We start from the raw sequence: 11,713 nt of genomic DNA, 5'->3' as shown, positions 1-11,713 counted from the left end.
TACTAAGTCTTTACACTATAGAAAACAACCAATAATATTGGTAGGGTAGAAAGGTAGGGCCTAACATTCGCAACATCATCTAAAGTCAAGTCATTGAATGACCTATACATTCAATTGATATTCACCTACAAGAGAAACTATAAAATGAAAAATAATCCATACACAATTATATAGAAAAAGAGAAAGCCCATTTGCAACAATTCTCTCTAAGAAACCAAGGTATTGAATTCTCTCCTACATCTTGGGAGAGTTTCCAATGCTCATTTGTTGTACAATATTGCTAGAAATGTCTTCTAGTTTATTCATATTAAATTGGTAGCATTTTGCCTATTACTAGTACTAGTATGATTAACATTGAGTTTTAAAATTCTATAGTTTGCATAAACAAGTCTCTAAATTAATTTAGTGTTCTATCAAGATACAAACATGCTTAATGCTAGATCTGAAGCAAATAGAAGCAATAGAAAGTGTGTTTATTTTTAATGTGTACAACTTGTAGAGGCATGCTTTTGTTAATAGTGAATGCCTCACATAAATTTTAATGTCTAGAGATTTCACAAGAATGGAGATCCACATTAATAAGTCATATTAATGATAGAGGATTTAATTGTTTCTTATTGAGAACACAAAAATATCTAAAGATTAAAAACTATTGAAACAAATTGATTCAGTGAGCACTAACTTTGTCCAACTTTTCCTTTGTCAACCATGTGAACTTAGTTGACATTATTTTCTGCCATAATTTCCTTCGACGCCCGAGTGAACTTGGTAGACACTGTCTTAACAGAGTAAACTTTAGAAATTCTTAGTAGATAAGGAAAATAGTCTTGCTGATCAAGTGAGCTCAGTAAGCATTAACTAACAACTAATATGACAATTGTGTGACATCAAAGAGAATACACAATTAAACAATTGTATCCAACAATCTCCCTCTTTGGCATTGATGGCAACACAACATGTCATAGCACAATAAAATTTGAGAACAAGGCTTTCTCTGATAGAAAGTTTCTCCCTCTTAGATTTTTCACCAAAAGACTTCTTCTTTTATGCAGTAATCTCCCTCTATGAAGGAATTACATAACTTCTCCCTCTTGAAATGATAAAATTTTTTTTTAGAAAGATATGACAACAATCTTCTCCCTCTTTGACAACACATGCCAAAGACAACACATACCAAATTAGTATCAATATACCTTGAGTACTGATTCATATGCAATATTCTCTTGACTATGTTGCATCAGCTAATTGATCTTCAACTTGGTTCCTGTTGATACATCACTAAAACTTTCATTTAGTGAGCTTCAGATAGGAGAATGACCCCTAACTTACCTCTTAGATACATGAATGCATCCTTTGGTAATGGCTTGGTGAATATGTTTGCAATCTGTTCTTTTGTGTGCACATATTCCAATCTGGTTTCTTTGTCTTGCTCCAATTCTCTGAAAAAATGATATTTTATAGAAATGTGTTTAGTTTTGGAATGCATCACTAGGTTCTTTGATATGTTACTTGTGCTAGTGTTATCACAATACATGACAACTGGTTCTTTGATTTCAACCTTCATGTCTTCCAACAATTGTTCAAACCAAACAATGTTAGAACAATTCACTTCTACTGCAATATATTCTGCTTCTATTGTAGATTGGGATGTGTAGTTTTGCTTCTTGCTTGTCCAAGATACCAACCTTTTACCAAGAAAGAATGCTCCACCACTTGTGTTTTTTCTATCATCAAGATTTCCTGCCCAATCAATATCAATGAATGCCTTTAGGTCTAAGTTTCATCCAAGTTTGTACCATAAACCATAGTCTTCAGTGCCTTTCAGATATCTCAAAATTCTTTTGATTGCTATCATATGATTTTCTCTGGGTTTAGTTGAGAATCTTGCCACTATCCCAACTGCTAAAGCAATATCAAGTCTTGTGTGAACTACATACTATAATTTCCCAATCATTGATCTATATAAGGTTTGATCTACTTCTTTGGAGTCATCATCTTTTGTAAGATTTAGTCTAGTACACGTGGGGGTTCCAATTGGTTTAGAATCTTCCATACCAAACTTCTTCAGTATCTCCTTGATATACTTAGATTGAGTAATGTAGATACCATTCTTGTTCTGTTGTATTTGCAATCCAACAAAAAAAATTATTTCACCAAACATGGACATTTCAAAATCTTTGTTCATTTGTTATAAAAATTCTTTGTATAGATCATCATTCCCTGTAAATAGAGTATTATCCACAAATATCTCTGCTAATACAATCTTGTTATCTAGTCCTTCCTTGATATACAAACTACTGTTATCATTAGTTCTCTGAAAACCAATTTGTATAAGGTAGTTATGTAACCTTTCACACCATGCTCTAGGAGCTTGTTTTAGACCATACAGTGCTTTGTGTAATTTGCAGACCATATCCATTTTGTCTGGATCAACAAAACCTTATGGTTGTTCAATGTAGACTTCTTCATCAAGAATACCATTGAGAAATGCAGATTTAACATCTATCTAATATACTTTGAATCCTTTGTGAGTAACATATGCAAGTAGGGTCCTAACACCTTCTAATCTTGCAACAAGAGCAAAAGTCTCACCATAATCAATTCTTTCTTCTTGAGAATAGCCTTTGCACACTAATCTAGCTTTGTTTCTTGATACTTGTCCATCTTCATTCAACTTGTTTGTGAATACCCATTTTGTTACTATCACATTTTAATCTTTAGGTTTAGGAAAAAGAGTCCAAGTTTTATTCTTCTCTACTTGTTCTATTTCTTCATTCATTGTCTCAATCCAACTTTCATTTTCTATAGCATCCTTAACACTTCTAGGTTCAAAATCAACAAGTAAACATGTACCTTTTAGTTTGCTTCTTGTCATAGTACCTTTTGATTTATCTCCAATAATTTGATCAAGTGCATGATGCCTTCTGACATACTTTTCCAATATAGGTTTTTTGCCTTTAGAATGAATTGCATTGTCTTCATTTCAAATTTCAACTTCTGGCTCAGGTCATTTAGACTCAGTAGGCATTGGCTCGGTAGATTCAGAATGTAACTTGGGTCCCTATGACTCGGTTTGAACTTTTTGCAACTCAGTAGCTAAGGAAGACTCGAGAGGTGAAGTCTCCTTATTGTTAGATGTGTTTGGCAATGTATCAAGTTCGAAGTAAACAAATCTTTTGTAATCTTTTGGTTCCTTTTTGCTTCTTCTTCAGTCCTTTCTGCAAACTCATCAATTCTCAAAAGTGCACTTTCTATGATTTTATGAGTAGATAAATTCAAACATTTATATGCCTTACTTTTGAAAGAATATCCTAAGAATATACCTTCATCACCTTTCACATCAAACTTGCCTTTTCTAGACTCTTTCAAGATATAACATTTACTATCAAATACTTTTAGGTAACTTACATTGGGTTTGTAGCCATAACATAGTTCATAGGGAGTTTTATGTGAGCCCTTCTTCAAATGTACTCAGTTCAAAGTATGGATTGTAGTGTTGATGGCTTCCTTCCAGTATTTGATAGCAACATTAATTTCAATCATTAGAGTCTTTGCACAATCTATGATGGATTTGTTTCTTCGTTCAGCTATTCCATTTTTCTCGGGAGTACCAGGGGCTAATAGCTACCTTTTGATTCCTCTTTCAAGGAAAAAATTATTGAATTCATTGGAGATGAATTCAACACCTTTGTCTGATCTTAAGCATTTCAATCTTTTCCTTGTTTCTTTTTCTACTCTTGCTAGATACCATTTGAATTTCTCAAATGCTTCTGACTTTTATCTAAGATACATAATAGTCATCATCAAAAAGAATAAAGTATTTTTCTCCACTGTAGCTTTCTATTCCAATGGGTCCACATAGGTTTGTATGCACAATTTTCAAGACATCTTCAGATTGATAGTTTTTGCTTTTAAAACTAGTCTAACTCATTTTGCCAATCTGACAATTTTTGCATAATCCAACATCTGGTTTCTTCAAACTAGGAATACCTCTTACTTTTCTAAATTTTCTTATCTTGACCATATTCTCAAAGTTTACATGACATAGTCTTATGTGCCATAACCAAATTTCTTCTATTTGAGCAATAAAACATGAGCAATCACTAAGATCAAGATAAAATAGGTTACCTCTTGTTTGTTTGCCTGATCTAATTAGATTCCCTTTGTCACCCAGTAGTCTTGCCTTGCCATGCATGAATTCTACCTTGAATCTAATGTTGATTAGCTATGCCACACTTAGTAGATTATGTTTTAGTCCTTCAACCCAATAAGCATTGTCACATACAAGTTCATTGGTTAAGGATATGCGACCTTTCCCTTTTATGCAACAAGGTTCATTGTTTCCAAACCTTACACTATCTCCATCATAGTGTTCAAAGTGTTCAAATTTTGTTTTGTCTCCAATCATATGACGTGAACATCCGCTATCTATGATCCATGTATCATTTTTACTAACATGAGAGATAAGTGCCATCTTATCTTCTTCTTCATCCAATTCATCTTTTACAACAATGTATACTATCTCATCTTCACTATTATCAGATTCTTTAGCCATAAAATAAGTCTTCTTACCTTTGTCTTTGAATGATTTTTAACTTTTGGATTCCTTCTTGCTTTTGTACTTGTGACTCTTCCTCTCATCCTTGCTCTCTTTGTTTGGGCACCTGGAAGTAATATGACCAATCTCTTCACACGAAAAGCAAATTAAAGGAATTTAACCTTTGTACTTTCCTCTTCCTCTAGAATATTTCTTTGTAAGTAAAGCTTCAACAACTTCAAGATCACTATAAGATCTTTCCTCTATTTCCTTTTCACTTTCTAATTGAATGTCCTTTATTTTCTTGCCTTTCTCTTTGAGTGAAAGTTTGGCCTCAAATGCAGATTCAATATTTTTGGAAGCTGGAACATAATTGTCAAAGTTGTCTAGCTCAAAAGTTGTCAATCTTCCTACCAAGGCATCCAAACTTGTGATTTGGATCACACCTCTTTTCTTGAATAGCAGATACTCTAATTGCATAGATAGGAAGTAATGTTCTAAGAACTTTACTTACAACAATTTCGTCCTTGATTTCTCCTCTAGAAGCTTTGATTCTTTCCACATATTTGGCAACATTTTCATCTTCTCTCATTCTCATCTGATCAAACTGTCCTCTAAGGATTTTTTCTTTGGCTCTCCTTACATTGTCATCACCACCATAGATGTCCTTTAGCTTGTTCCACATATCAAAAGTAGTTTTGCTGTCTTTGATCTCATCAAATTCATCATAGCTGAAAGCAGATCAAATATCAATCATCATGATGTTATGGTTCTTTTTCTCAACAAGATCTCCAACAGATAATGTACTAGAAGGTGTTTTGTAGTCTTCATCAAGGTATTTACATCCTGAATCACTAATGGTGGCCAAATGAAGTCTTGTGAGTCCCTGCCATGCTGAAAAGTTATCTTTGTTTAGCTTTGGAATCTCTTTCTTGTAAGACATCTTGATCTTTAGCTTAGGTCCTTGAAACCTTTCCTACAAGCACCTAAAAGCTCTAATACCAATTGTTGGAAATATAGAAGGAGTAACTGTGGGGGGGGGGGATCAGTTACCACTAAAATAAATCCTAGATCCCTTAAATTTCAACAATAAAATCTAGACTGAGAAAATTGATTGTTGTTGTTATTCGGTAAACACATAGAAAATGTTGTAACTCTGTAAATGTAGAGTGTGAATTACTTTTAGCAGATCTTAAAATATTAATAGTAATTAATTTGCAAGCATAAGAGAAATAACATGAACACATGAGACACTAGGATTTAACGTAGAAACCCAATATGGGAAAAACCACCAATGTAACTAGTTACTATTTTTCACTCTTCTAAAGTGAGACTTGTTAGGAGCCAACCTTGTTAAAGGTTACAAAACACACTATTAGGTGTGACCTTGTTAGATGATTTAATCACCCCATTAGGAGTGGCCTTGCAAGAGGTTTTAAGAGAATTCAATGGAATTGCCACCTTGTTAGAGGATTTACAACTTGCTATTAAACCAACTTTCTTAAGAGATTTTAGATCACTGCTACAATGGTTAGAGAGTAACAATGAAATGACCTGATTGTGATGCAACTGAATTGCTGAATCTAGATCTCTTTTCTACTTAAACTTGATCCTTCCTTATTGAATATTACTTTTTTGCTCCACAAGGATACCTGCTTATCCTTCAAGTTCGCTCTCACTCTTTCCTTCTTAATTCAATCAATACACTTGCACACACACACATACACACACACACACACACACACTATAATTCTCAACTTGACCTTTCATTTATACCTTCTAGATTGTCAAGTCGACCCAAATTCAAATTCCAATAACCAATATTCATCATCATAGTCGGCTAGAAATAATACATAAAGTAATTAAGCTTCTTATGCCAAAACAACAAAATCCTTTATTAGCTGACCCTGCTCGGTAAACACTGGTTCTGAGACAATTTCCTGTGTTAAACAATAGAAACTCAGTTAACACTGTGAACTTGCAAAAATCCTTTGGTAACCGAGTGAACTTGGTTAGCACTAACTCTGTTCAACTTTCCCTTCGTTAACCATGTGAACTCGGTTGACACTATTTTCTACCATAATTTCCTTCGACGCTTGAGTGAGCTTGATACACATTGTCTTCACAGAGTAAACTTTAGGAATGCTTAGTAGACAAGGAAAATAGTCTTGCTAACCAAGTGAGCTCGGTAAGCACTAACTAACAACTGATATGACATTTATGTGACATCAAAGACAACACACAATTAGACAATTATATCCAACACAAACGAGTTTAAAGACCATAGACCATAGACCATATATTAGTTTATTCATATTTAAATTTCTCACTTTCATTTATTATTCTATAAATGAGTTATACATCATATACATTCAATTCCAAGGGAACCTTTTGAATGCCAATTAATAAGGCAAAATTGTTATTTAATAAGAAAACTTGTGGACTCTTGCAGGTTCTTTGTGGATTTTGTTTGCAACATTATTATATTTTTGAAAATAAAATAAGCTTCTGATGTCCATGCCTTGTTTGACAACACTTAACATCTTGCATTTGTGAAGCTTGGTTAAATTCTTATATCTCTCTATTCATTAATAATATTCATATAGACTGTGATAGAAATTTACATGCAAAAAAGGAAAGAATAAGATTTTTGCTAATATATTTTGAAAATATAGAAATATTGTATTTCTACATAAATTTTAGTTATAAATCAATTTAAAAATTAATTAATTATTCATTTAAATTAAAAAAAAAATATGGTTTATTTTAATTTTGAAATATGTAAAAGTTTGAAAAAAATAAAAAATAGAAATATGTCTTTCATACATTTCAAAAAAGTTTAGAATTTTTTTATAGGTCTACATTCTCCATATACCTAGATTTTAGTTTTAGATTTATGGACTAATTGAAATTTAAAAAATAAAATGAGATTTAATTTAAAAATTTGAATTGATTTGCATGCAAAAAGGGAAAAAAATAGAAAATATTACCTGTATATGTAGATTAATTTCTATATTTAAAATTTCACAATTAAAAAAGATTGTATGTATTTAAAGTTACTAAAATTCTACCAATGTCTATATAGTATAAGTTTAATTTTATTTTAAAAATGTATGCATTATATATTCAACATAAATGTACTAGTATAATAAATATAATAATAAATAAATAAATAAATAAATAAATAAATATATATATATATATATATATATATATATATATATATATATATATATATATATATATATATATATATATATATATATATATATATATATATATATATATATATATATATATATATATATAAAGTATAATCAAACCAAAAAAAGGAGTAACATAATAGGAAAGAGTTTGCTAAAACAGAAGTCAGAAACTGAGAAGTAGCTAATAGTTAAAGACCTAGACTAGTTCAGATCTATCCCCTCATAACATCTAGTCAACAAAAAATAATAATTAGCAGGTAATTAGAACTTTAGGAACTAGAAACAATCATTCCTCAAACTAGGCAGTCCAAACCAAGAACCCTTCAACCCATTTGAAGTGCATGTTTCCTTCTTTGATGGTGTTGAAGGGGTTATTGAGAATGACTGCCAAGGGGATATCAGGAGATCTTAGAACAAGAGTGACAATTATGATCGGCTTCCTTCCGACCTTGATTTCTAAAGTATGATTAAGGAAGATCAAGGATTTCTCTGCCTTGTTGCTGGGGATCATCCTATCCAACAACTCATCAATTGTATTAGGTTCTTGCCTCATGCCACTACCTTTTGTATAGATTTGTAATGATTCTAAGTGCAGGGGGTGCTCATAGATGCCTCCCTCTCTTGTCCTCCAGCAAGATGGAGTGCCTCATGTCTTGTTGTTTCATTACCAATCCTCCTTTTACTCTTAATCTAATTTAGCATCTCTTGAAGTGTGCAATCTTCTTCTGGAGTGTCAGACTATTCCACTAGGATATCAAACGTTATGTTATCCCTTTTAAGAATTTTTGTGCATTCCTCTGTAATTTTTTGAAAGTTCTATCCTTTGACCTTGAAGATAATAGAGACTTACACACACATTTCTCTAATAATGAGTCTCCATAGAGACTTAGTAAGAACCCTAAGTGTACTGTTAAATATATCCTCATTTCTCATTATCCACAATTGCCAAACTAACAAAGAAGAGAAAACTGACTAGACAACATTAAGTTTCTTAGGTAAATCTAGAATATGACCATAAATGACATGCAAGAGAGACATGTGATAATCTAACTTAATACCAAAGACCATGCAGATGCCCTTGGCAAAGGTGCAATCAGCTAGGATGTGGTTAACAGATTCAGGTAGATGACAGGTCGTGCACATGAAGGGGTTACCATCTACCATTTTGACTAGTATTCTGTGTAACAAGGCTTGCCATAGGAAACATGTAATATTTGGTTCAACAGGTCTATGCCAAAGATAATAAAACATCTTATTCTGTTTGGGTTTATAAAGATTACCATGCCAAACATCATTGAGGTGGTTGATAATTTCCAAGGAGTCTGATAGCAGGCTGTATACTAGTTTGGCTTTAGCATCTATTACTAGGGAAGCATCCGATCATCTTAAATTGGGTAGTCTACAAATATTAGTTCTGCATTGGAGGGGGAGATTGAACTAAAACCAAACATCCTTCGTAGTATTATAGGTTATAATATGAGAGGGGGGAAGGGCATGTTCAGACCTTTGGTCTTCCCATTTGATTAGAGGACCATCCTTAATCAACTCACTGAACTTGGAGATACCACATTTATTCCAATACTTGGTTGAACATCCTTGTAGTAGAACTAATGGTATTCCATTCAAATATATTATAGATATTAGTTTTTTATGTTTGAATAACCTTGACTAAATGAATTGTAAGAAAAAATACATATATTGAATCTACCTTACAATTGGAAATAAAATAGTGTTATATATAAATTGGATTATGGTTTGGATTAGAGTTATGGTTATGGATAGGGTCAAGGTTTAAAGTTAAGGTTATGGTCATAATTGTGCTAGGGTTGGGGTTTACATCAGTGTTAGGGTTAGTATTAAGTTAATGGTTAAGGTCAAGTTAGAGTCATGCTTAGAATCAAGGGCTAGGATTATGATTAGCCTCTACATCATGCTTGGGGGGCTAGAGCTACGATAAATATTAACATTAGGTTTATTGTTACTTTTAGGATTAGGAGTATCTTTGTGTTTATTTTTAGGTAAAGTTTAGGAAAAGGGTTAATATTATAGTTAGAAATAGTACCAGAGGGATAAAATAAACATTATCATAGGTTTTTTCACAAGATTATAAATTAGCATCTACATCATGCTTAGGATTAGAACTAGGGTAAAATTTTCATTAGGTTTATTATTACTCTTAGGACTAGGAGTATCTTTATGTCTATTTTTAGGTAAAGCTTAGGATAAGGGTTAATATTATAGTTAGAAATAGTATTAGAGGGATAAAATAAAAAGTATCATAGGTTTTTTCACAAGATTGTAGTTAGGTTTTTATATATGTTAGAATGATAATTACACTTAAATTGTTAGGTTAGGGTTATGCTTAGGATCAAAGACTAGGATTATGATTAGAAAATTTGCATCATGCTTGTGACTAGAGATAGGATCAAGGTTAGCCTTAAGATATATATACATATATGCATATATATATATATATATATGTATATACATATATCTATATATATGTATATGTATATGCATATATGTATAGATATATATATATATATATATGCATATATATATATATATATATATATATATATATATATATATGCATATATCTATATATATATATATGTGTGTGTGTGTGTGTGTATATATATATATGTATATACATATATGTATATATATGTGTATATGTATATGTATATATATATATATATGTGTGTATATACATATATCTATATATATAAATATATGTATATACATATATATACATACATATGTATATACACACATATATATACATACATATACACATATACATACATATATCTATATACATATATGTATATATATGTATGTATATATGTATATACATATATCTATATATATACATATACATATATCTATATATATACATACATACATATATATATATCTACATATATATGTATATATATATGTATATATATATGTATATACATATATCTATACATATATATATACATATATCTATACATATATATATACATATATATATATATATATATATATATATATATATATATATATATATATATATATATATATATATATATAACATACATATATATACGTATATATATGTATGTATATATATACATATATATATATATATGTATATATATACATACATATATATACGTATATATATGTATGTATATATATACATATATATCTGTATATATATATGTATAGATATATATGTGTATATATATATATATATATATATATATATATATGTATATATATATATATATATATATATATATGTATATATATATATGTATGTATATATATATGTATGTATATATATATGTATATACATACATATATATGTATATACATACATATATATGTATATACATACATATGTATGTATATACATATATATATACATACATATATATGTATATACATATATATATATATATATATATATATATATATATATATATATATATATATATATATATATATATATATATATGTATATATATATATATAGGCAAAGTGGACAATGCCACATATATTTGAAGGTGAGAGTGGAACATAAGACCTCCTATTTAGGGTTATTGTTACTCTTAGAACTAGGACTAGATTTCTAGTTACAAATGCAGATATATCTTTATGTTTATTATTAGGTAAAGTTTAGGATAAGGGTTAATACCATAGTTAGAAATAATATTAGAGGGATAAATTAAAAATAATCATACATTTTTTAAGGTTAGAATGATAATTACAGTCAAGTTATGAGTTGAGTTAGACTAATAGTTATGGTAAAGGTTATGGTTAGAGACTAAGATAGGAATAATCTTATGGTAAGTGTTAGATTTTGGACTATAATTATAATTATAATCAAGTACTTGGTTGAAGGTTAGGGTTAGTAGTACTATTAAGATTAGGGTTATGATTAGAAATATATTTAATCCTAAAACATAATCCTAAT

Source organism: Cupressus sempervirens, chromosome 6 (genome assembly GCF_028749045.1).
Source record: "Cupressus sempervirens isolate cs-2001-9-10 chromosome 6, ASM2874904v1, whole genome shotgun sequence".
Taxonomy (NCBI): Eukaryota; Viridiplantae; Streptophyta; class Pinopsida; order Cupressales; family Cupressaceae; genus Cupressus; species Cupressus sempervirens.
Note: the sequence above shows the minus strand (reverse complement) of the source record.